This window comes from Artibeus jamaicensis, unplaced genomic scaffold (genome assembly GCF_021234435.1).
Source record: "Artibeus jamaicensis isolate MK-2021 breed Jamaican fruit bat unplaced genomic scaffold, CSHL_Jam_final contig_519, whole genome shotgun sequence".
In the NCBI taxonomy this organism is placed as follows: Eukaryota; Metazoa; Chordata; class Mammalia; order Chiroptera; family Phyllostomidae; genus Artibeus; species Artibeus jamaicensis.
The window spans coordinates 24,527,255-24,554,762 of record NW_026521871.1 but is presented as its reverse complement, the minus strand read 5'-3'; the positions used below and the strand labels follow the sequence as shown (position 1 = coordinate 24,554,762).

The 27,508-nt window shown below is 36.3% G+C and overlaps 1 protein-coding gene across 4 annotated transcripts in view; it reads right to left on the bottom strand.

Moving 5' to 3' along the window:
* The window catches only part of PIK3CB (phosphatidylinositol-4,5-bisphosphate 3-kinase catalytic subunit beta), a 188,577-nt gene that overhangs the window by 111,273 nt on the left and 49,796 nt on the right, over positions 1-27,508 (bottom strand). For all 4 annotated transcript variants that reach the window (XM_053669198.1, XM_053669199.1, XM_037139412.2 and 1 more), the window contains exon 2: positions 24,825-24,929. The gene's annotated coding sequence lies outside the window, so the exon portion shown is untranslated. The remainder of the gene's footprint in view (positions 1-24,824; positions 24,930-27,508) is intronic.

The following is a 27,508-nucleotide window of genomic DNA, read 5'->3' as shown; positions in this document are numbered from 1 at the left end:
AACTTGATTACAGAAAAATTTTATGCACAGAGCAAAATATGTAAATATGACAAAATTGCAAATAAACTGTCCAAACATGAAGCAATTTAGATAAACAATGATATAGCCACTTGATGGCCTACTAAGCAGTCATTTAACTGAAGTTTGGCAAGTGCATACAATACTATGGAAGTGTTTATAAATGATATGAAAACAGCAAAACATAAAACAGCACAAAATATAATTAAAATTCTGATTACTGTAAAAAGGAAATAAAACATGAGTATAATCAAATGCACAGAAATGAAGGCTGCAAGAAAATATATTAAAAGAATTCAAAAGTAACTATAAATATTTCTTTTTTTTAATGTTTCAGTAATGAGGGCATACAGCTTATATACTTTTATAAAGTTCTATTTTCAGTCCAAAGGAAAGACTCTGGTTAGAGCTAGATAATCTATTCTTAATATGTCTCCATTCATTAGTATGTATAAACTACAAATTTAAATTATTAGCATTGAATCTAACTATAAATGATACCTTAATAAATACATATTAAAACTCTATAAAACAAATCTATTTATTATAAGCCAGATTTACTTTAAAGTCCATGAATATAGAATGATTTTTAAAACCACCACACATATTCTTAATATATCAAAATGACCTCTGTGACTAACTCCTGCCTTGCTTAAGAAATTTCTCCTTTTTACAACTTGTAGTCCATAATGCACAGCATTAGTACCCATTAGAGTAAATATCCTGAATAGGAAAATATATATCTAATACTAAAATAGTACAAATTTAAACAAAATATATATTGTTATCAAGTTTCCCCTCAAAAAAAAAAAGCACAACATGTTATTGTCTTTGGGTCTTAAAAAGCAAGCTCCAAAATATAAATTTCAAATTCAACTAAGGAATTATCTCAGATAAAATTATCCAGTGTGTAATTACTTTTTCTAACTTGGAAAGGTTAAAATAAGATCTAATTTTATACATTAGTCATTAAGTATTTAACTTTTCATTCTATCATTCACTTTAATTTAGTATAAGGCACAGAGATTTTATTATTCAAACACTAGAAGATCCTCTACATAGTATGGTTTCACCTACATGTTTTGTTGTTCACCTTGGGTAACTTAAACCCTCTCTGATTTTCACTGTCCTACTTTGTGAAAAAGACTGGTAAGAATGTCCACTTTGCAGCGTTAGTGTATGAATGAAATAAAACAGTAATACAGAAAAGCACCTTGCATAGCACTTGACATATAAAAAGCACTTAATAATTGATGACTAAGATTAATTTACAACAAGACCTATTTCTTTCCAATAAAAGGAACAGCCATTCCTTCTCTTCACAGCATGCAATCAGCCCTGCGTGTGTGGTGTGGAAGAAATTAGAGCAGTGTTTCTCAAAAGGCAGTCTCTAGTGAACTACCAGGTGGTTTGCTTACATGTATTTCCCAAAATTAGTTACAGTTTCTATAGAAATTCCACAAAAACAGTTCTGTGTTATCAGAGTTATGTTATTTAGTTTCTTAGTTAATGTGATGCTTCCAGCCTCAGCAAATATTATTTTACTTCATTTTTGATGGAGTTCACATTTATCAAATATTTCTTGTTACTTGTGATTGCATCATTCATTGCAGGATCAATGGCTCAAAAAAATTCAAAGAAGAAACCAAAATTAGAGAGGCAAAATGCAAAGTTACATTCCTGTGGCAAAACAACTTCAATTTACACAACTACTTAAAAGATTCCAAAGCCATGGTACAGTTAATGACAATGACAGCCCTGGTTGGTGTGGCTCAGTGGATTGAATACTGGCCTGCAAAGCAAAGGGTTGCTGGTTTGACTCCCAGTCAGGGCACATGCCTGGCTTGCAGGTAGGTACCTGGCAGGGGGAGAGTGAGAGGCAATCACACATAGATGTTTCTCCCCCTCTCTTTCTCCCACCTTTCCCCTCTCGCTATAAATAAATAAAATCAAAAGGAGTTAATGACAATGAACAGAGAGAAGGCAGGAACGAGCTACTACAAAACTCCTTTATAAATTACAGCACTGGATATTTATGAATGAAAAACCATGCATCTAGGATAAGGACTTTCATTTAGTTTGTTATTTTGTGAGCCTCAGAAGTGGCAAGCTATATGTACCACTCATGGAACTAAGATGCCAACACAATATGCATGAGTCAATCTTTACTTGTAGCCAATGCCTTACGGTGATCTATGCATCTGACTATGGTCTACATCAGTCATGCCTGAGTATTTACATATTGAAATGTGTACTACATTTCATCACAAATTACCTTCCTTTATATTACAGTTTAAAGCATTGTATTTTTCTTATTACATGCATAGGTAGATTATATTATCTGTTTCATTTCAATATAGTAAAACAAGTATTACAAAACATACTATGAAAAGGGGGGTTTGGTCTAACTTGGTTAAGAATCACTGGTATAAACTTCTTTAAGGTTCTTTATACATAATATCAAATTTTCTAGATAAGTTTTACCAATTTATATTCCCACTACATTAATCATTATGTACTATTCATTAACAGGATTGCAGTAGAGCTTTTTAATCTTAATCATTTAAAGGCAAAATAGTTCTTGAGTTAATTTGTGTTTCTGTAATTACCTGTAAAATCAAACTCTTAAAATATTTACTGGAATCAGTATTTCTTTAAGTTTATGGTCACACAAACACAATGTATAGGTTAGAGATCATTCAACTTAAACATTAACAGTATTTTTGTATTTCATAATGAATGATTTGTGAAAATGTTAGAATTTTGAGTTACTGTCCTGTTGTTTGCTTCTCTTAGGCTTTGTAACTTTCAATATGTTAAAATATACTATGTAAATAAGCTGAGTAATTTGGTATCTTAAAGAATATTTGCTGCCCTGGCTGGCATAGCTCAGTAGATTGAGCACAGGCCTGTGAACCAAAGGATTTTGGTTCGATTCCCAGTCAGGGACTGGGTTGCAGTCCCTGGGTTGCAGGCCAGTTCCCAGCAGGGGACTCACGAGAGGCAACCATACATTGATATTTCCCTCCCTCTCTCCTTCCCTTCCCCTCTAAGATAAATAAATAAAATCTTTAAAAAAAAAAGAATATTTGCTTTGATAATGGTTCTCATTGTGATAAAATAGAACACATAAATATCTAACAGACACTTAGTAAAAAAGTCCTATTTCCCAAGAAAAAAATATTCCAAATACATTCTAATTCTAAATATTCATCTGACATAAACTACAGCTTATCAAATAACAGAAGCCCTAAGTGGACTTCACAGAAATGCTAAAATAGCTATATGTCATTTGTCTTATATTAGACACTATATTTTTCCATTTTAATTATATTGTTGCTATTACTATTCCCTTTAAAAAATTCTCAGCACACTCTAAATAATAACAGAAAGTATTCAGTGTTCAAATAATACACATCCTTTTTAAAATTAACTTTTGTTTTCATTTGTCCATTTTGAAGTGTCAGTGTTTTTCATTTCTAATTGGTTAGGTATCTTTTTCTATTGAGGATTTTTGTGTGGTAAGGATTTAGGCCTCTCCAAAATCAAAAATAGTCAAGCATAATTCCAGAGGCTTGGAGTCTCTCCACAGTTTGAGGATTGCAATACAGTTTTTCACACTGAGATTCCTACGTGGTCTTCTTTCCAAACAAAATCCTGATCACCTACAGCAGCAAAATGTCACCAGTAGTCTATACTTTAGGATTTGGGAATGCAATGAATCTCAAAATGCATGGCAAACATCAAACCATAGAGTGCTCTAAAGTTTTACTACTACCTTTTTACCCTACCTTTTTTCTTGCTCCACTGATAATCTCTGAACAATTCATAAGGTTTCAAACAAGCCATATAAATTAGCATTGTCTAGTTAAAAGACTGAGAACTTGGAGAATCAAGGAAGCATATACCATGTTCACGGATTGCAAGAATTAACATCATCAAAATGTCTATACTACTCAAAGCAATTTATAGATTCAACACAATCCCTATTAAAATACCAATGACATATTTACAGATGTAGAACAAACACTTCAAAAAATTGATATAGAACCATAAATGGCCCCCCAATAGCTGCAGCAATTTTGAGAACAAAGAACAAAGTAGGTGGGATCACCATACCTAACATCACACTATATTACAAGGCCACTGTAATCACAACAGTCTAGTACTGGCATAAGAACAGACATATAGATCAATGAAACAGAATAAAGAGACCAGAAATAAACCCAAGTCTCTACGGTCAATTAATTCTGACAAAGGGGGCAGAAACATAAAATGGAATCAAAATAGCCTCTCTTCAACAAATAGTGTTGGGAGATTTGGATAGCTACGTGCAAAAAAATGAAAGTCAACCATCAACTTACACCATACACAAAAATAAATTCAAGATTGATAAAAAACTTAAATATAAGTTGTGATACCATAAAAGTCCTAGAGGAGAAGATAAGCAGGAAAATCTCAGATATTCCACACAACAATATTTTCACCAATATGTCCCCTAGAGCATGGGGCATAAAGGAAAGAATAACAAATGGAATTTCATCAAAATAAAAAGCTTCTGCATGGCTAAAGAAAACATCAGCAAAATGAAAAGGGAACTAACTGTATGGGAAAATATATTTGCCAATGATATCTTGGACAAGGGTTTGATTTCCAAAATATATAAAGAACTTACACAACTTTGCTCCAGGAAGACAAACAATCTAATTTAAAAATGGGCAAAGGACCTGAACAGACACTTCTCCAAGGAGAACATACAGAGGGCCCAGAGACATATGAAAAGATGCTTGGCATCACTAACCATCAGAGAGATGCAAATTAAAACCACAATGAGATACCACTTCACACGGGTCAGAATAGCCATCCTAAATAAATCAACAAACAGTAAGTGTTAGAGAGGTTGTGAAGAAAAGGAAACCCTAGTGCACTGTTGGTAGGATTGCAGACTGGTGCAGCCGCTGTGGAAAACAGTATGGAATTTTCTTAAGAAACTAAAAATGGAATTGCCTTTTGACCCAGCAATTCCACTGCTGGTTTTATACCCTAAGAACCCTGAAACACTAATTCAAAAGAACCTATGCACCCCAGTGTTCACAGCAGCACAATTTACAATAGCCAAGTGCTGGAAGCAACCTAGGTTCCCATAGGTAAATGAGTGGATCAACAGACTGTGGTAGATTTACACAAGGGAATACTGTGCAGCAGAAAGAAAGAACTCCTACCCTTTGTGACAACATGAATGGAACTGAAAAGTATTATGCTAAATGAAGAAAGCCGGGCGGTAAAAGACAAATACCATTTGATCTCACCTATAAGTGGAACCTAATTAACAAAACAAACTGGCAAGCAAAATATAGCCTGAGACACTGAAATCAACAACAAACTGACAGTAACCAGAGGGGAGAGGAGAGGGAAATAAGGGAAAGAAGGGAAAGGGACATAAATGAACATGTATAAGGGACCCATGGACGAAGCCAAGGTGGAGTAGGATTGAAGGTGGGAGTGGGTAGAATGGGGAAAAGTGGTGGTGGGAAGATGGAGTCAACTGTATTCTAATATCAATTTAAAAAGTAAAAAAAAATTTAAAAAAGATAGAGAACTTGAAATAACTCCCACACTCCCAATCATTTTTTAAAGATTTTATTTCTTTTTAGAGAGAGGGAAAGGGTTAGGGAGAAAAAAGGGAAGAGAAACACGGATGTGTGGTTGTCTCTCACACGCCCCAAACTCAGGACCTGGATCGCAACCCAGGCATGTGCCCTGAATGAGAATCAAACCCACAACCCTTTGATTCGCAGGCTGGCACTCATTCCATGAGCCACACCAGCCAGGGCCCAATAACTTTTTAATAATGTTTATTATTTATATAATGACTTTTAAAATATAAACAGAAACTTAGCTATACAGGGCTGGGCAAAAGTAGGTTTACAATTGTGAGTATATGAAATACAGAGTTAATAAAACTATTGTAATAATCAATACCTGCATATCTTTTCCAAATGAACTGTAAACCCACTTTGCCAACCCCTGTAAAATCTATAACAAAGGTACTCCAGTGGAGAGGGGGAAAATTATTGGTACTATTTCTTCTGACCAATGGGCTAATAAAGAATATTTTAATCAGTGGATTGCCAGATACAAAAAATGTTAATAATCTTCCTATAAAGACTATAAAAAATAAAAGTTCATATATCGCCCCACTATTCCAAATTATACAACTAGCCTCTGTAAAATACTCCAATTATGTTAATTGAGTTAGAATATTTAATTTTTTATTAAGTAATGCTAATTAATTTTTTCAGTGTTCTAGTTTTCAGTCTCCCCTCTACTAATCAAATGTTTGATCATGCTTAACAACAACAACAAATAATTATTCTAATCGAATATGTATTTCCAAGGAAAATATATTTCATCCCTACTACATTTTCTCTTCAATCAGTCTCTTCTCTCCCTGAAGACCAAATGAATAGTTTTGTGGACAGGGGAACTAACTGTTAAGCCTATTTCAATCACCAGTAGACCATAACCATGTTTTAAGGCAAAAGTGATTATTTTCCTAAATAGATAAAATTAACAAGATAATTCTAGGACAAAATACTGAAGAAAATTTACCTACATAATGGACAAGTATTTTCTATTTTAAAACATATTAATTTAAAACAACACATAAACAAAAAAAGTACACTGAATTATTTAAAAGCAAACACCTAATGTAAAAAAAGCCACAGCTCAGGTCAAGAAATAAACACTACCAGCATCTTCAGGGTGTTCCTTCCAGATAGCAATGCCCTCTCCCTCCCTAACTTCTCACCACATCACTGGCTTCTGCAGTAAGTCCTTTTTTTCTTTTCAATCATTTTTGTTAACAGTAATAGAGATACACTTTTGCACCTATCATGCACATATTTCTGACAAAAGTTTCATTGTCCAGATGACTTTCTTTTTTCAAAAGATTTTATTTTTATTTTTTAGAGAGAGGGGAAGGGAGGGAGAGAAACATCCATGTGTGGTTGCGTCTCGAGCACCCCCCAACAGTGGTCCTGGCCCACAACCCAGGCACAGGCCCTGACTGAGAATCAACCAGCAGCCCTTTGGTTCACAGGTCGGTGCTCAATCCACTGAGTCAAGCCAACCAGGGCTGACTTTCTGTTTCTAACTCTAGTCGCAATGGATCCAACAGACTAACAAGAGTGTTCCTATGAATGTCAACAAATCTTCATCCCAGAAATGGTGTCCAATCAATTCTGGTACTTATTTATAACAAGTGACATCATGATACTTAGGAATGACTGTACAGCACAGGGTAATCCACAAGTAAGTGCTGTGGGCGTGAGTGATGAGTCAAATTGTACAAGAGTGTGGTGATGCTGGTGGGTAAATAACCAACAGCCTTCACATCTAGGAACTGAAACAGTGCCAGAAAGCCATCTGGATGGCAAACAGTATCATGAGAAGAATTTTAAGTAGCTTACAGCTGTAGAAAAAGCACTATTCCAGACTCTGAATCTTTTAGTTATTTCTGCCTGCTGTCATTTTAAAAATAAGTTGTAATACATAAAAATTAACAGAGCATCCTAAAAAACTAACTGGCATTTCTCCCAAGTCATTTCAGGATTACTCCTTTGCACCCTGGGTTAAGTTGGTCTATGCAAATATTTGTCTGTCTGTTATAAAGCCTTTACTTGGAGACCAATTTTCCTCCTAAGCTGTCCAGCCGTGAATGACAAATGCTTCTGTGTATAGCTTTTATTCCCCCTTCACTACTGACATAAACTGAGAATTTAATAACAACAACAAAAAAAGTAGGAAAAATAGAAGAGACATATGTCCTTGGTGCCAGCTCATCCTTCACTGCTAATTCTTTCTAGAGGACACGGTGAAAGGCTTGCTGATAGTGTCATCTCAATAGCAGTCCTTGATGATCAAGAGAGAAAGAAAGAAAAAATGATTGGACTTCAAATCAATAAATATTTAACCACTCACTCTGTTTAAGATACCATAACACTGATACTCAGGAATGACTGTACAGCACAGGTACAGCACTTTGAATGGGAATAGATGGGAGTATAAAAATAAAATGCGGAGACACTTCCAGCCAAGATGGAGGCATAGGTGGATATACTTTAACTCCCTGCGCAACCAAAATTAGAACAAATTTAAAAACAAAACATAACCAAACTGCAAGAAAATCAAACTGTATGGAAGTGTGACAACCAAGGAGTTAAAGAAACAGTCATTCAGACTGGTATGAAGGGGGGAAACAGCCAGGGTAGAGAGGATGCAGGTTAAGGTGGCAGCTGGTGGACCAGAATGGGCAAAGAGGTGGCTGGTAGACCGGATGGTCCCACATTTGCATGTGGGTAAGTGGAGAGTACAACTGGGGAGCAAGACCATGAAACCCAGGGTTCTGGCAAGGTAAATAAAGCCTCAAAACATCTGGCAGTAAAAACTGGTGGGGGTTACAGCAGTAGCAAAAACCCCCAGCCTCACAAGAGAGTTTGTCAGAAAGACCTACAGGGTCCTGTAACATACACAAACCCATCCACTGGGGAATCTGCACAAGAAGGGCCCAATTTGCTTGTGGGCAGCGGGGAAGGGACTGAAAGCCCCTTAAGAGCTAAGGAAGCGCCACTGTTCCCTCTCTGACCCCTCCCCGACATAGAGCATCACAATGGAACCACATGGGTGCCCCACCCTCATGAATACCTAAGGTTCCACCCCTTACAACATAACAGGTGAACCAAGATAAAAAAGATATATATGGCCCTAATGAAAGAACAGATCAAAGCTCCAAAAATAGAACTAAGCACGAAGAGAGAGCCAACCTATCACATGCAGAGTTCAAAACACTGGTAATCAGGATGCTCACAGAAATGGTTTAGTATGGTCACAAAACAGAGGAAAAAGTGAAGGCTATGCAAAGTGAAATGAAGAGATATGTACAGGGAACCAACAATGAAGAGAAAGAAACTGGACCTCAAATCAATGATTTTGAACAGAAGGAAGAAATAAACATTCAACTGGAATAGAATGAGGAAACAAGAATTCAAAAAATGAGGAGAGGCTTAGGAACCTCCAAGACAACTTTAAACATTCCAACATCAGAATCATAAGAGTGCCAGAAGGAGAACAGAAAGAGTAAGAAATTGAAAATTTATTTGAAAAAATAATGGAGAGCTTCTCCAATCTGAAAAGGGAAAAAGACATGCAAGTCTAGGAAGCCCAGAGTCCCAAAGAAGTTGGACTCAAGGAGGAACTTCATAATTAAATTACCCAAGATTAAAGAGGAGAGAATCTTAAAAAAGAGCAAGAGAAAAGGAGAGTTATCTACAAAGGAGTTCCCATATGACTATCATTTGATTTCTCAAAAACAAAACAAAACAAAAAAAACTTTGCAGGCAAGAAGGGGCTAGAAAAAAGTATTCCAAGTCATGAAAGGCAAGGACCTACATCCAAGATTACTCTATCCAGGAAAGCTATCATTTAGAATGGCAGGACAAATAAAGTGCTTTCCAGATAAGGTCAAGTTAAAGGAATTCATCACCACCAAGCTCTTATTATATGAAATGTTAAAGAGAATTATCTAAGAAAAAGAAGATGATCAAAAGTATGAACTGTAAAATGACAACAAACCCACAACTATCAACAACTGAACCTAAAAAAAGTGAACAAATACTAAAACAGACTAAGGAAACAACTAGAACAGGAATAGAGTCACAAAAATGGAGATGACATGGAGGGGGAGATTACCACATGGAGATCAATGGAGATTACTAGCAGGGAGGGGGAGGCGGGGATTGGAGGAAAAGGTACAGAGAATAAGAAGCATAAATGGTAGGTACAAAATAGACAGGGGGAGACTATTCTAATAGTGTAGGAAATGGAGAAATCAAAGAACTTATATGTACAACCCATGGATATGAAATGGGGGAATGAGACAACTGCAACAGTATAGTCAATCAAATATATTAAAAAACTAAAAATAAAACATGGAGCAGTTTGCAACCCAGTCTGTACCAGAGCACATCGGACAGCTGAGAATGAAAAATGGTATGTGTGACTATTTTGTTTATTCGGATGATGCATCTTAAACTGCTATGAGGGGAATAAAACAAAGAAAGGTAATGAAGACTTATATGACCAGTTGTAGTGTTGTACACCTCGCCCCCACAGAATTCAATCACAAGAGGAGGGTAAAATATTGGAACAGGGATATATAAAATAACTACTTGAATTTCATAAAAAGGTTTGGAAGGTAGCTAGGGTTCAGGAGACTTGACCTGAAAAGTTGAGGCAATACCACAGTATCACGGCCATGAAACCACCCTTACTGCCTAACAGCCCCAGCCTACCACCAGTGCACATAACAAAATACTGGGAGTTACATGGTTTGGAGCAGTGATTTACAACCTCTTTCATTTCATGGCACACATAAACTAATTACGAAGATTCTACAACACACCAAAAAATATATCTTTGGCTTATCTGACAAAAATAAATATTAATTTTGAATGATTTACAAAAAATATTACCTACCTTTTTTGTTCCAAAATGACTTTTTGAAAAAGATTTTATTTTTTAGAGAGAAGGGAAGGGAGGAAGAAACAGAGGAAGAGAAACGACTGGTGTGTGAGAGAAACATCAATCAGTTTGCCTCATGCATGCCCCCACACTGGCCCACAACCCAGGCATGTGTCTTGACTGGATAGCAAACCATCAACCTTTAGCTTTGTACACCAGTATTCGAACCACTAAGCCACACCATCCAAGGCCAATGTGACTTTTTTAAAAAACAGGTGGCTATTCAGATTTCTGGTACAAAAAATTAACCAATCAGGTGCAACCTCATTATGCAATGTGACCAATAAGAAGCAACTCTATTACATGACACCTATGAGAGGGGACCCCAAGAAACCCAGAATTTATTTACAAAAAATTTGTATATTTATTCTTACTTGTTTGAACTTCACTCACCTTCAAAGTACTCTCCATTTGATACAATACCCCCGTAGAGACTTTTTTCCACTGCTCAAAACAATTTTTGAACTTGTAAATTTTGATGCTTTTTAGTGCTTCTGCCATTTTGTTTGTTTGTTTGTTTCACCTCTCTCACATCAGCAAAATGTTTCCCTTTGAGGACTTTTTGCATTCAGGGAAACAAAAAAAGTCTATCAGAGTGAAATCAGGTGAATAGGGAGTGTGGGGCATGGGGTTCATGCTGTTTTTTGGTCAAAAATAGCTCAATACTCAATGTGGTGTGGGCAGATGTGCTTGTCATGAAATAGGCAAATGCAATGAAAGAGTCTTCAAAAAAAACTCACTGAAGTTGAATGCAGACTCTCACAATAATGCCATCTGGTACACTGATACAGATGTGTTCTGAGAACACTCACCTAGTGGGGAGAGCCTGTACGTCAAGGAGCCAGCCCTCCAGAAGATAACTTTGGTTTTTCTGGGGTCGCCCTTCATATTTATGGTTCCAGACAGGGCATTCCCACTGGACAGCTATTGTGTTGGCTGTTGTCATTTTTTAATTTGACAATCTAAGGGAAAAGAGGTCAGTGCCCCCAATAAATAGTCAGGTATCACATGTTTTAAAAATCATTGTGGCATACCAGTTGAAAACCACTGGTTTGGAGTACAATAATTCATCACAGTTCACTAGGTCTAGGTTCCCAAAAGATCTGCAATCTTTACTTATGCTTCAAGGACACTCAGCTTCTGGATAATGCCCTATATTTAATTTATAACATTACCCTATATTTAATTTGTAACATTACCCTGTATACAATATAACACTGTTTTCAAAACCTCAATGGGTGGGAGGTGGGGGGCATGGAGGGGGTGGGCTTGGATGGGAGTAAAAGACAGAATACTGTAGTTGAAAAATAATTAAATAAAAAAATGGAAAAAAACCCACAAAACCTCAAATACATTATTTTTAAATAAACACAATTTTTTCTTATGATGAAAATGATCTACTTTCCCAACAAATTCCAAATATGCAACTTAGTGTTATTGACTATAGTCACTATATTGTATATTACATCCCCATGACTTATTCATACCTGAAAGTTTATACCTTTTGATCCCTTTCACCAATTTTGCCAACCTCTAACACCCTACCTCTGGTAACCAATTGTTATATCTCTGAGTTTGACTTTTTTTCTTGTTTTTGTTTTAAGTTCCATATATATGGGCTGGCAAAAATAGGCTTACAGTTATGAGAATGTGAAAGTTTATTCTTGTATTATTTATTAATTATTGTATTTATCTATTATAATTGTAAACCTACAGCTCACCCCTATATAAGTGAAATCATACAGTATTTGTCATTCACAGTCTGACTGATTTCACTTAGCATAATGTCCTGAAGGTCCATCCATGTTGTAACAAATGGCAAAATAGCCTTTTTTATATGGCCGAATAATACCCATTGTATATATTATCTTTACCTACTTATGCTGTTAACACATCTTGGTTATTGTAAATAATGCTTCAATGAACATGAGATTGCAGATATTTCAAATGAGTGTTTTTGTTTCTTTGAATAAACACCCAGAAGTAGCACTGCAAGATCATATAGTAGTTTTTTTACTATATTCCATAGTGGCCGTACCAATTTACACTACAACCAGCAATGAAAAAGAAGTCCCTTTTCTACACATCCTTACCAACACTTGTTATTTCTTTTTTGATAACATGTGCCCTGACTGGGAATGGAACTAGCCACCTTTTGGTTTGTGGAACAATACTCAACCCACTGAGCCACACCAGTCAGGGCTGTAATTTATGTATTTTGGATATTAACCCTTTATCAAATACATGATTTGCAAATATTTTCCCCCATTCAGAAGGCTACCTTTTCATTTTGTTGATGGTTCACTCGCTGTCTGGAAGCTTTGTAGTTTGATGTAGCCCACGTGTTTATTTTCGGTTTTGTTGCCTTTGCTTTTGGAGTCAGATCCAAAAAATCACTGCTAAAACCAGTGTTAAGGAGCTTACTCCCTGTGTTTTCTTCTAGGAGTTTTATAGTTTCAGGTCTTTGATTAAAGTCTTAAATCCATTTTGAGTTAAGTTTTGTATGTAATGTAAGATAGTAATCTGGTTTTATCAATACCACTTAATTAAAAAAAACCATTGTATATTCATGGCTCCTCTATTATAAATTAATTGAACATATATACATGGATTTATTTCTGAGCTCTCTATTCTGTTCCATTGATCCATGTGGTATCTATATGTAGACCAATACTATACTGTCTGTCTTTTTTTTTGTTTTTTATTTTTTAGAGAAGGGAAGGGAAGGAGAAAAAGAGGGAGAGAAATACCAGTATGTGGTTGCCTCTCATGAGCCCCCCACCAGAGACCTAGCCCACAACGCAGGCATGTGCCCTGACTGGGAATCGAAGCTACAACCTTTTGCTTTGCAGGCCTGCACTCAATCCACTGAGCTATAACAGCCAGGTCCAATACCATACTGTTTTGATTACTATAGCTTTATAACATAGTTTGAAACCAAGAAATATGGTTCCACCAGCTTTGTCCTTTCTCAACATTGTGTTGGCTATTTGGGGTCTTTTGTTTCCATAAAAAAAAATGTTCTATTTTTGTGAAAAATGACATTGAGATTTTGATATTGAATCAAATCAAATCTATAGATTGCACTGAATCTGTAGATTACTTTGGGAAGTATGGACAGTCTAATAATATTAATTCTTCCAATTAATGCACATCAAATATCTTTTTCCATTTACTTGTGTCTTCTTTAGTTTTTTTCTTCAATGTCTTACAGTTTTCAATGTGCAGGTCTTTCACTTCCTTGATTAAATTTATTACCAGGAAAATTTATTCAATTTATTTTATTATTTTTGATGCAATTATAAATAAAACTGCTTTCTTAATTTCTCTGATAGCTCATTAGTAGTGTATAAAAATGCAATATGTTTTTGTACATTGATTTTTGTATCCTCCAACATTACTGAATTCATTTAGCCCAACAGTTTTGTGGTGAAGTCTTTAGCGTTTTCTGTATAGCATATCATGCTGCCCTGTCTGTTATGGCTCAATTGGTTGGAGCATCATCCTGTAACCAAATGGTTGCAGGTTCCATGCCTGGTTAGAGCCTGTACAGGAGTTAGTCAATCCATCTTTCTCTCTCATGTCAATGTTTCTCTCTCCCTTCCTCTTCCTCTAAAAGCAATGAAAAAAATGTCCTCAGGTAAGGTTGAAAAAAAAAAAGAATCAGTAAAGAAAAGAGTTCTTCCTAATGACCTGGAATGATTTTAAAACAGGTGCCAAATTCTTTTATATTCCTCCTGTTGAGAAGTGAGGCCTATTGTCTCTCCCCTTGTACCTGAGGTCTGTGAAAGTCTGACCAAATGCAAAAAGCAAAATAATGTTCTTCTAGTTTCTGGACCCAGATTTTAGAAACTATAGCTTTCACGTGCTACCCCTTAAGATATCAGCTTGTGAGATGCTCATTTTAAGAGCCAAGTGTGAGTGAGTATTCTGACCAACCCCAACTGACGACCAGCACCAACAGCCAGACTTGTGTGAAGAGGCCTTCAATGGCTTAAACCTCAGATTTCGAGCTTCTCCACCTGACACCCAGACATCATGAACCAGAAACAAGCTGTGCTTTGACTAAATTCCTGATCCCACAACAAGGTCATAACAAAATGGATGTTTCACACTAGTAAGATTTGGGGTGGTTTGCTGAGGCAATCAATAATTGAAACACGATCTATTAGATTAAGAGATTTAATTATGCAACTACTACAGCCAAGAGTTAATTCATTTGTTTCTTTAAAAAATACATATATGCACATATGCATTCACTTAAATATATTTTTTTCTCAAGGACATTTCTCATAAGAGATATTTTCTTCTTACATACAAATAGATTCTGTGTATTAGCAAACAAGTTAACCTCTGAAATTAGAATCACTCAGATCAAAAATTTATCTAAATCAAATAAGCCAATCAGAGAAAGGCAAACACCACATGATTTCATTCATATGTGGAATCGAATGAACAAACCAAACTAACAAGCAAAATAGAGAGTCTCCTAAAGAGCAGACTGACAGCTCTGGAGGTGGGAGTTAAGGGGTGGAGGAACTGAGCAAAAAGGAAAAAGGACTCATGGACATGGACCACATTGTGGTGACTGTCGGGAGAGGGAGGAAGTAGAGGTAGAAGAGAGTATAAGGGGGATAAATGGTGATAGAAAAAAATACAATAAAAATATGGAACTGAGAACTAATAGCTAAAATTAAATTACCTTTGATAATTTTAATGCTATCATTTCCCTAAAAAAGAAAGGCATATGGTAAATGAGTTTTAAAAAAATGACTTCAGCCCTGGCTGGTGTAGCTCAGTGGATTGAGCGCATGCCTGAGAACCAGACAATTGCGGTTCGATTCCCAGTCAGGGCACATAATGGGGTTGCAGGCCAGTTCCCTGCAGGCCAGTTCTCAGCAGGGGACACATGAAAGGCAACCATACATTGATGTTTCTCTCCCTCTCTCCTTCCCTACTCCTCTAAAGATAAATAAATAAAATCTTTAAAAATAAACAAATAATAAAAATAAAAAATGACTTCATATAAAAATGAAATCTATTGCCCAACTTTGATCTATCAAACTTCAGTTATAAAACAACTATTAAAGCAGTTTCCTTGAAATCGTAACTGTTGGAACTTAAAGTTCAAATTTATGAATAACTGATACAAGCTCTAGTCAGCTTCCTTAACTAGGTATTTATAAATATATTTAAAGTTCGTGTATTTCCCAAAGAGAATACAGAATATTTAAACAGGTTCCTATTTTAGTATTTAAAAACTAACATATTTGTCTACAACTTTGCACAAACATATAACATGAGAATTGTTTTAGCGCATATAATAAGCTTCCATTCATGGTACAGTTTGTACCCAGGGCCTAAATAAAGTTAGAGCTGTGAGTAGTCTGATTGTGATAACGAACAGCCAATATCGATGAAAAAAAGCTTTAGCATGTCATATTCCTTCAAAATTGCACTGAACAAGGTGAATGGAGTCACGACAGAAACACTGTCCTTGTGCTTTTTAAGTTTAATCTCTAAGGAAGAAGGGTGTGTATATTATAAATCTTCTCAGTATAAAACTATCATTTTATACTTTAAGACCTGAGATATACAGAAATGAGATTACCAGGGCCACTGTGACAGAGAGGGCTTTTCTTCTTCCACAGTCAGGGAACTTGGCAGACTACACATATTCTAACCTTCTGAGCAGTAAGAAATAGTCATGTACTAAGTTCTCTCCAGTGGAATACTGAACGGAAATGCCACTTCAGGTGAGGTCTTTTAAGTTAGTGTGGCCCTGGCTGGTGTGGCTCAGTGGACTGAGCATGGGCCTATAAACCAAAGGGTCACAGTTCAATTCCCAGCCAGGGCACATGCCTGGATTGCAGGCCGGATCCCAGTAAAGGGAATGTGAAAGGCAACCACACACTGATGTTTCTTTCCCCCTCTTTCTCCTTCCCTTCGCCTTTCTCTGAAAAGAAATAAAATCTTTAAAATAAAAAAAGAAAGTTAGTGTGTTGCCTATAAACCTTCTCCTTTCTCTTTCACTGGTCATAAAGAATGAAAGGGACGTAAGACAAAAGAAGCAGCCTGGAAGAGAACCCACCCACCAAAGAAGAACAATCTACTTTAGACTGTTCCATGAGTAAGAAATAAACATCCATTTTGTTTGAACTATTATTCATTTTCAGTCTGCTACAGCAATTTGGGCTACACTGATTTAGTAAAATACATAGTTTAGGTCAGTGATTTTCAATGGGTGTGTCATAAAATTTTTTAGAACATGCAACACCTGACCCATCCACCCAGTCAGGGGCACTGAACTCTTTTCCCTTAGACCGTCAAATTAAAAAATAACAACAGCCGAGGACTTCCGCCAAGATGGAGAAGTAGGTGGAGGGTCCACCTCGCCTCTGTGCACAACCAAATCTAAGAACAACTATTTTTAACAGCAGTCACAACCAAGCCACACGGAAAATCGACAATACGGAGTCCAAAGGACAACTAGATACTCGGCTGGACCGGTACGAGGAGCGAAGCCAGAAGCAGAGCAGGTTAGAAAGAAAAAATCCCCGGGGTGGTGCGCGGGGCGCGCAGGCAACCGAGGGCTGATCGCCAGCGAGCTGGCTGCTGGAGCGCACAGGGAATAGGCGCGGTGGGTCGCTCAGTCGCGCGCATTTACGTGCGGAGAAACCAGTGAGAAGGGAAACCCGTGCGGTGCAGCAGGCTCGCAAAATTAGGATCGGATAAGCAAACCCGAGGCATTTGAGTGACTGGATGCGCTGGGCTAGCGGAGAGGAACGCCATCGCTCCCTCTCTGACCCCGCCCCCACACACAGCGTCACAAACCAACGACCTGGGTCGCCCCGTCCTGGTAAACAACTAAGGCTTCGCTCTGCTCACTAAACAGCACGAATAAACCAAAAATGGCTCTAGAACAACTCAGAGCCCCAGAACCGATAGACCTAAGTGATGAAGAAATAGCCAGTCTTTCAGATGCACAGTTCAAAACACTGGTTATAGATCCTTACAGAACTGGTGGATTTTAGTCACAAATTAGAGAAACATATGGAAGCTAAATTAATTGAAATGAATGCTGATACAAAAGATACCAATAGTGATGGAAAGAAAATTGGGACTCAAATCAAGGGAGAGGACCAGACAGAAGAAACAGATGATCAAGCAGAAAGGAATGAAGAAATAAGAATTCAGAAAAATGAGGAGAGGCTTGGGAACCTCCAAGACATCTTTAAACGTTCCAACATCCGAATTATAGGGGTACCAGAAGGGGGAAAGGCACAACCACCAGTTGAAAAATTATTTGAACAAATAATAAAGGAGAATTTCCCCAAGATGGCAAAGGAAATAGACTTCCGAGAGATCCAGGAAGCTCGGAGAGTCCCGAGGAAGTTGGACCTGGGAAGGAACACACCAAGGCACATCATAATTACATTAGCCAAGATTAAAATGAAGGAGAGAATCCTAGAAGCAGCAAGAGCTAAGGGGACAGTCACCTACAAAGGAGTTCCCATCAGATTGTCAGCTGATTTCTCAAAAGAGACCTTACAGGCAAGAAGGGGCTGGACAGAGGTATTCCAAGTCATGAAAACCAAAGATCTACAACCAAGATTGCTCTACCCAGCAAAACTTTCATTTAGAATGGAAGGACAGATAAAGTGCTTCTCAGATAAGACCAAATTCAAGGAGTTCATCATCACCAAGCCCTTACTATATGAAATGTTAAAGGGACTTACCTAAGAAAAAGAAGATAAAAAAAGATGAACAGTGAAAGGACAGCAAACTCACAGTTATTAAGAACCACACCTAAAACAAAAGCAAACTAAGAGGATAGCTAGATCAGGAGCAGAACCATAGAAATGAAGATCACAGGGAGGGTTAGCAACAGGGGAGTGGGAGGAGGGGAAGGGGGGAGAAGGTACAGAAAATAAGTAGTATAGACAGTAGATAGAAAATAGATAGGGGGGGAGGGTAAGAATAGAGGGGGAAATACAGAATCTAAAGAATTTGAGACACATGTTCATGAACTAAAGGGGGAAATGGTGGGGGAGGGGTATGCAGGGTGGAGGGGAAGGGAGGGGGGAATAGAGCAAATGTAATGGCATAATCAATAAAAAATTAAAAAAAAAATAACAACAGCCAACAAAATAATATCCATCCACTGCAAATGCCATCTCTTGAACCATAAATATATAGGTCATATAATAGAGTTGCATCTTACTGGTCACATAGCATAATAATGTTGTATCTCACTGGTTAATTCTTGGTACTGGAAATCCTTATATACAAAAAGATAAGATAAGCCTGTTTTTTTTTTAAAGTCACTTTGAAACAAAAAAGGTAGGTAATTACTAGTTTTCACAAATCAATTAAAACTGTATCTATTTTTTAATAGGCAAAAGGTATATCTTTTGGTGTGCCGCAAAATTTTAGTAATTAGTTTATGTGCCATGAGATGAAAGAGGTTGAAAATCGCTGGTTTAACTTTTAAGCAGCTACAAGGCCATGATTAAAACCCACATATCCTGCTCAGTCACGTTGAGTCCACTGCTTGGTCAACTCTACCACTGTGTTTTCCTTATCACCCTTCTCAATCCAAAGAGAAAATAGAATTGTGAAGAGGAGTTGGGAGACATTAATGAGAGTATCATTATGACACCAGTAGATTATTCTCTCTTCTTTAAACAGCTTTCATCCTTATTTATCACTTCGCGCAATGCAATTTTTAAAGATTTTATTTATTTATTTTTAGAGAGGGGAAGGGGAGCAGAAAGAGGAAGAAACATCAATGTGTGAGAGAAACAACAATCGGTTGCCTCTGGCATGCATCTCAACCAAGAACCAAACCTGCAACCCAGGCATGTGCGCTGACTGGGAATCGAACGGGCAACCCGCCGCTTTGTGGGAGCATGCTCAACCAACTGAGCCATTCCAGTCAGGGCTGCACGATGCATTTCTTTTTTTTTTTTTGTCCTTTAACATATAAAAATGCTTGCTTTATTCACATTAAGTAAAATACAAATTACAGCTATAGTTAGAGACCATTTTTCATCTGATTGACAAAAACGAAATGGCTTTTTTTTTAAACTTTTTTATTGATTATGCCATTACATTTGTTCTATTCCCCCCCTCCGTTCCCCTCCACCCTGCATACCCCTCCCCCACCATTTCCCCCTTTAGTTCATGAACATGTGTCTCAAATTCTTTAGATTCTGTATTTCCCCTACTATTTTTACCCTCCCCCCTATCTATTTTCTATCTACTATCTATGCTACTTATTTTCTGTACCTTCTCCCCCCTTTTCCTTCTCCCACTCCCCTGTTGCTAACCCTCCATGTGATCTTCATTCTTTAACCCTCTCGTAGAAATGAACATACTGATTGCTTTCTTTCTCTTCCTGCCTAGTCATCTGACTGGAATTACTATATTTTTCAAAAATAAGTACAGAGGTACAAACTATGTGAATTTGATACAGGTGAAAAGCCAGGAGTAATTTCTTAGGAAAGGGAAATTTTAACAGATTTGAAGAGAATAAATTAGCTAAGCAAAGGGGGAAAAACATATGCCAATACCTAAGGAACCATAAGAATTTGAGGAATTCAAAGATAAGAAACAAAGAGAAGCAGAAAACAGAGGCAGAATGGTACTGGAGAAGCTAGCAAGATCCAGCTTCTAGTAGGCTTCTGGTACTGCTCTTAATACAAAAAACAAGAAGAGCCCTGGCTGGTGTAGCTCAGTGGATTGAGCACAGGCCTGCAAACCAAAGCGTCACCAGTTCGATTCCCAGTCAGGACACATGCCTGGGTTACGGCGCCATGTCCCCAGTAGGAGGTGCATGAGAGGCAACCACACATTGATATTTCTGTGTCTTTCTCCTTTCATTCCCCTTTGTCTAAAAATAAAATAAATAAAATCTTAAAAAAAAAAAAAAAGAATGAAGAATGTTAACAGGTAATTAAAATTGATCAAATAATTTTTACAAATTATAGTGAGAAAATGAATATGTAAAGAACTTAAACCCAATAGAAAAATGGTCAAAATAATTAAACAGAAATTTCACCAAGGCCAAAAAATGCCATAACCAACCATATGGGAAGAAAAATGTTCAACCTCATAAGTCACCAAGGAAATACAAGTTAAACACAATGCTACGTGATGTTTCACAGATGATCTCTGTTGGGAGAATAAACCAATTCAACCTCTTTCAAAGAGTTTGCATCAAAAATTCCATTATTAAGTTTATATACTAGGAAAATTTTTATTCAAGTATGTCACATATATATAAATGTTCAATGTACAACTTTTCACAATAGCCAAAAACTAGACATAACCTAAATGGACATTAATACAATGGTTCAATAACTTGTACTAGATATTTTACAATATGAAAAATTACTAAAATACAGCTACACGCATCACCATGAATAAAACTTACAATGTTAAGAGAAACAAAATATATATACACAATGATTCCATTTACTCAAGTATGGATAAAAGTTAAACACTGTTCAGAGATATAAATTAGGTGATAACATTAAAAAAAAAGCAAGGAAATAAGTAATTCAGCAAAGTACCTTCAGGAGAGGAAAGGAAATATGATAGAGAAAGGCACATATGATTAGCTTGCCTATTACACCCAGGTTTTCTTTTTTAATACTATTTAAATTATTAATTTAAGTTTTCATGTGCTCTTCTGTATATATACCAAATTTCACAACTTTTTTAAATGGATGAATAGCAGTAACATATGTAAAGGCCCTAGGCAGCCCGGCAAGGAGAATCCATTTGATAGGATCCATTCCCATTTTTCTCTGCCTGTTGACCTTAGTGTTGGTAAAAAAAAAAAAAAATCAAACCCAAGATCCAGATTTTTTCCTGTTACCCATCAGGACTATTCTCACCTAAGAATCCAACCATCCTCACACCCCTGCATCTCCTTAGAACCTTTGCCTTTACCTCTAGATTCTAGAAGGGAAGTGGCATTAGCACCTAGAGCAAAAAGTTGTGATCCTACCAAACTCTATTTCTGCCACCTTTGCTCATATCCTGGATGACAGAAACAGGCTCTTTCATCTTCGGGGGTCCAACAGTACATGATACAAGTCCTCTTTGCTAAACAAAGAATAAATAAATACATGCATTACATAGCTATGTTACTAGTGGAAAATAAGATTAAAGTTTAAAATCAGGCCAGTGCTACCCTGGCCAGGTGGCTCAAGTTAGTTGGAGAGTCATCCTGTACACCAAAAAGCTGCAAGTTCTATTCCTGGTCAGGGCATATACTTAGCTTGCAGGTTCAATCCCCAGTCAGGGCATATACAGGAGGCAAACAATTCATGTTTCTCTCTATTGATTCTCTTTCTTTCTCTTTCTCTCTCTCTCTCTCTTTCTCTCTCTTATCAATAAACATATCCTCAGGTGAGGATTTTTTTTAACTTTAAAAAATAAAAATAAAATGAAATCAGGCCAGTGCTTATTCATGTTTCCCCGGTCCCTTCACAGTTTTAAGGAAGCTTCTCTTGAATGCACAGAACAGCAAGAAGATATCTTCAAAGTTGCTTTAAAATCTTTTTCCCCAAAATACTGGATTTGATTTTTAAAATGTGGAAAAAAAAGAAAAGAAATGATGGTTTGTACTCGTGACTATACATAACAATCTCCATTCAGTAATATTTAATACTTTGAATAAAAATCTAGATCCTTTTCCAAAGTATCATAAATGTTTTCTATTTAAAATTTAAACACTATAAAATTTATAAAATTACATTTAGAATATACTCTGTATTATGCATAAAACTAGTCAGTCCTCCACATAAACAAAACAGTAACACTTAGTAACGTATGTGACTATTTAGCATGCTCTTATGTAAAAAAACTGTATTGAGATCAACAAGGCATTCATTTATGTTGCCCTTTATATACTACTTCCTCTGTCATGTGGCAGTCAAAAGGCTAAGTGAGATGCTTGCAGCAAAGAAAACAATTCTGAAAGGTCATGCTACACAGATAGCCAGAATTTCTTTCACAATATCCTTACTGTGTATGACAGGCTATATGACAATCTAACCACAGTTATTTTCTGAGTAAAAGCAAAAAGCATGTTATCAAAGGACCAGAAACAGTAGGCACTCAACAATATAATCTTTATGAACATTTTTTCTAACTGCACAAACATCCAATGCAATTAACAGAAAAGAACCCTGGGGCAAAGAAAAGAACTGAAGGAGGAAGAACTGGAAGAAACTGGAAAGCAAGTATAAACCCACTCTGTTTATGTGCAGTGTTCATATAAAATGATAAGAAACTTCTAAAGTAAACATTTTCAAATTAAAACATAATTTACCAAGGAAGAGCATAATTGTAACAATATTGAAGACAATGAATATGATCTACCTCAAATTTCCAAATCTGAATGACAACTGCAAACAAGATGCAAAATTTCAAAAACCTCTCTGCAGGGGCTGTAATCCCACCAATATATTACCACTTAATCACTTTTATTGGTTTGTTATCCATCTGAACAAAGAATGCCTTCTCCCATCTGTTACACAGATAAGATGTCAACAGGAAGATGAAAATTCCCCCAGCTACTTATAAAATTTCCAATCTCAGAGGTTAACAAGTGTACTCTTTCAAGGAAAAAATAATCATTCTAGCTCATTTAATCATCTTATCCAATCCTCAAAGATCACAGTTATTCCTGCCTAAATATTAAAACAAATAGCTTGCTCCTGAGCCAACTGAAGGTACTTAGGATAACAGACTCCACAGCCAAGTTACACAGACATAGTAACCACAAGTTCCGGGCAATGCATTCTTTTTAAAAAGCTCCAGAATTTTAATTCCTGTGAGGATTTCTCACTAAAATTTAACTAGAAGACAACTTTCTTTACCAGTTCTGATCTCATAGTAGAGCATGAGGATTTGTGTTCCTTTCAAAACTACTAGGAAACAAGCTATGATAAACACTAAGAAAATACACTTAAGCCCTGGCTGGTGTGGCTAACTGGATTGTGTGCCAGCCTGCGAACCAGAGTCTCTTGCTTGATTCCCAGTCAGGCACATGCCTGCGCCAAGGGACAGATTCCCAGTTGGGGATATACGAGAAGACAAGTGATTAATGTGTCTCTTTCTCCTTCCCTCACTGTCTCTCTGAAAATAAATTTTTTAAAAAAAATCCAAATATGTCTAACAGAATCCATCATGTCATAGCCCTACCCTCTCACCCCTAATATCAATCTTTCCTCATGGTTTCCTTACTTTTCTCTTCATGGTACCATCATACTTCCAACCACTGGAACTCAAAATCCTGGATTCATTTATATGACTTCTTTCTTCCAAATTCCCTGACAAATCTACCTATGAAATCTACCTTGCAAAATAAATTCAGAGACCACTGACTTTCACTCCTACAGCAGTAGGAGTGAATGCTTATTTGGGTAGTCATTATTTCACTTCTTCAGCACTTACCAATGTTATAATTAACCAATTAATTTCATGACTAGTTGTTACGCACCTTACTTGCCTGCCAGAAACAAAGCCCAGTCTAGCAGATACAATAACTTCAGACAGGGAATGCCCCTCCTTGTTTACAGCATAACTAGGGTGGACCATGTTATTTATCATCCAAACCAGGCTTGAGAGTAAAAGAGGGCATTAAAAATAGGTAGGTAATTACACATGTTATGTGTCAATTTTATCTCAAAGGTGAAAAAAATAGGTATTAATTAATTTTTAAGAGCCTTAAACCAGGATATATGGTCACACTAACTGCAACTCCAGCACTTAAATGACTGTTGCATCCTGAGCACATGCTACAAAACGGTTTAATTGAATGAATTAAGAGCTGAAATACTGACTTTATCATCTCCTCATTTTTTTTACTCCACTGCAAACCAAAAATTGTCCTGATATGACTCTGCTAGAGCCAGCAATGACCTCCTTCTAACTGCCAAATTCAAAAAAAGCTTCTTTGGTTTTCAATTAACCTCTCTATAAAGCTTTCAACACTACTAGCCCCTCCTCTCTTTCATGAAGCTCTGTTCACTCTGTGGTAAACATCATCCTAAACATATGACTGTCTTAAAACAGTATTCCAACCCCTTTCTGCCCCAGATAAACTGAAAGATTTAGAATCTAATCAATGGTCACATTACCCTTCTATACATAACTTCTGGGGGGGAAAATGTTAAGTAATCAAAGATACAAAATTGAATACTTACCTCGAAATGGTAGCCTCCATTTCAGTCTTTTAGGAAAACAGATGGCATTACTTATTTTTTAAAAGTGAAGTTTTCATGAAAGACGTTTTCAGATTAGAAAATACACTACAAAAAAAAAGGGACAAGATATTAATACTTAAATGGATTAAATTAAAAATAAAATAAATTGTATTGCTTTTATGACATTTAATTGCTCATAACTATTTTTTAAATAGGAGGGAAATATAGAATACACATGAAACACAATATTAAAATTATAGAACATCAGAACTGGAAGGGATTTATGTGGACATTCTGTGCAACTAAATGCTCTCATTTAAATCACCTCTTTTTTCTGGAAATCTATTTTCTATAAGCTAGTTTTCTTTCTATTTTTCAATCCATTCCTCTATCTATATCATGAACTATTGACAATAGTAGGTTATTTCATTTTCCTCTTTTATTCTTTAATGTAATATTTGACACATACAATATATGTAAAGATGCATGTAAGCAAGCATAAAATGAACATTGCAAATCACCACCCTATAGAACACATGTAACATTACATCTTCCTATGTACCCCTCTCATCCCAATTTTTATCCTGAATACTAATTGTTTTTTTTCTTTTTTAATTTTTATTTAATTTATCAGTGACATTGGTTAGTAAAATTATATAGGTTTCAAGTGTACAATTCTGTAACACATCATCCGTATATTGTATCGAGTGTTTACCAGCCAAAGTTATTACATTTTAAAAAATAACTCTGTCACATGTGTATATATCTCTAAATAATTTTTTTGTTTGTGTTCCCTGCTTCCTTTTTCAGCTTAATAAATTGTTACACTATATGAAGTCTTCAAGGACTTGAATTTTTTCACTCAATATTTTTCTAAGCTTTATCCATATTACATTTTCATTCATCTGCAGTATTTTATTACATAAATATGCCACAATGTACCATAATTAACCATTCTGTTGACAGATATTTAAATGGTTTATACTTTTTGCTTTAATCAACATTATTATATCAATATATGTCTCCAGGTACATGTGAACAAGAATTTCTGTAGGGCATGCTTTGAACCAAGTGAAACTGGTGGGATGCAGCACATGCAAATTCCCAGCTTTACCAAAATGCCAAATTGTCTTCCAATTGTATCACCTTATAATGCACCAGAGGTAAATGGATTAATAACATTTCCTCTCCAATGCTTGGTAAAGTTAGATTTCTTAATCGGTAGCATTTCAGAATACATAAAATGGTATCGTATTTGCTACTATATAAAATGATATCATATCATATTGAAGAGCTTTTCAAATACTGAATAATTATCTAGCTATGTTCCTTTCTGCATTCCTTTGTTCACAGACTTTGGCCATTATTATTGGGTTGTCTTTTCTTATTAACTAGTAAGTAGATTTTACATATTCAGGACCAGGACTGACTATGTAATTTGCAGAGCCCAATGTAAAATAAAAATGCAGAGCCACTTATTTAGAAATTAAGAATTTCAAGAGAGAGCTGAGCATTAAAATAAGCATGAGGTCCTGTGTGACTGCACAGGTTGTATATCTACACAGCAGCCCTGTTCAGGATGCTAGTTCTTTATTATACATAATATTTACTGTTTTTTTCAAGTTTGTGATTTACCTTTTCATTGTATGTATAGTGTCTTTAAATGAACATTAATTTTAATGTAATCAAAATCATTTTTTGAGTCTTCTGTCTTATTGAGAAAATCCTGTAGTCTTCAAAAAGTTCTATGGCTTTGCCTTTCCACTTGAGTTCTAAAACATGGGTGCTTAGTGCAAGCATCAGTGAGCTCACAGCCCTCTCCTCTTAGCTGTTAAATCCCATGCTTCACTAGTAACATTTTGTAGGACGTTATAACCTTTATGATAGCTGCATCCTAATCATTATCTAATTCATTTGTGGGAAAGCTCATCCAAATTGGACTAGAGTCTCTACTACATACCAAGTTTGGAATTATTTACATTTGCCAGTAGTACTTAAAGTCAGAAATTTTATCTTTTTAAAGATTTTATTTATTTACTTTTAGGGAGAGGAGAAGGGAATGAAAAAGAGGCGAAAAACTGTGATGTGTGAGAGATATATCAATAGGTTGCCTCTCACATGCCCCCCAACCATGGACCTGGCCAGCAACCCAGGTATGTGCCCTGACTGGGAATCAAACTGGCAACCTTTCAGTTTGCAGTCCGGTGTTCAATCCACTAACCTACACCAGCCAAGGCCCAAGTCAGAAATTTTAACTAAAAAGTTCAAGCATTGCCCTGGCTGTTGTGGCTCAGTGGACTGAGTGCCAGCCTGTGAACCAAAGAGTCACCAGTTCGATTCCCAGTCTAGGGCAAATGTCTGGGTTGCAGCTCTGATCCCCTGTAGGGGGGCGCCTGAGAGGCAATCACATGATGATGTTTCTCTCTCTTTTTCCCTCTCTTCCCCTCTGTCTAAAACTAAATAAAATCCTTAAAAAAAGAAAGAAAATGGAAATGAAACAAATATTTTTTTTAAAGTTCAAGCATCTAGTTAGAACAGTTTAAATTTTTAAAAAAGAGACAAAAGGTTGAAAAATCTTCAAGTTTCATAATATTTCTAGGAATCAAAGGAGGGCATAAATGTTGCTATTAAGATTGAAAATCTTTTTCATTTTGTACCTTCAAAAGAAAACTCAGCTAGGAAGC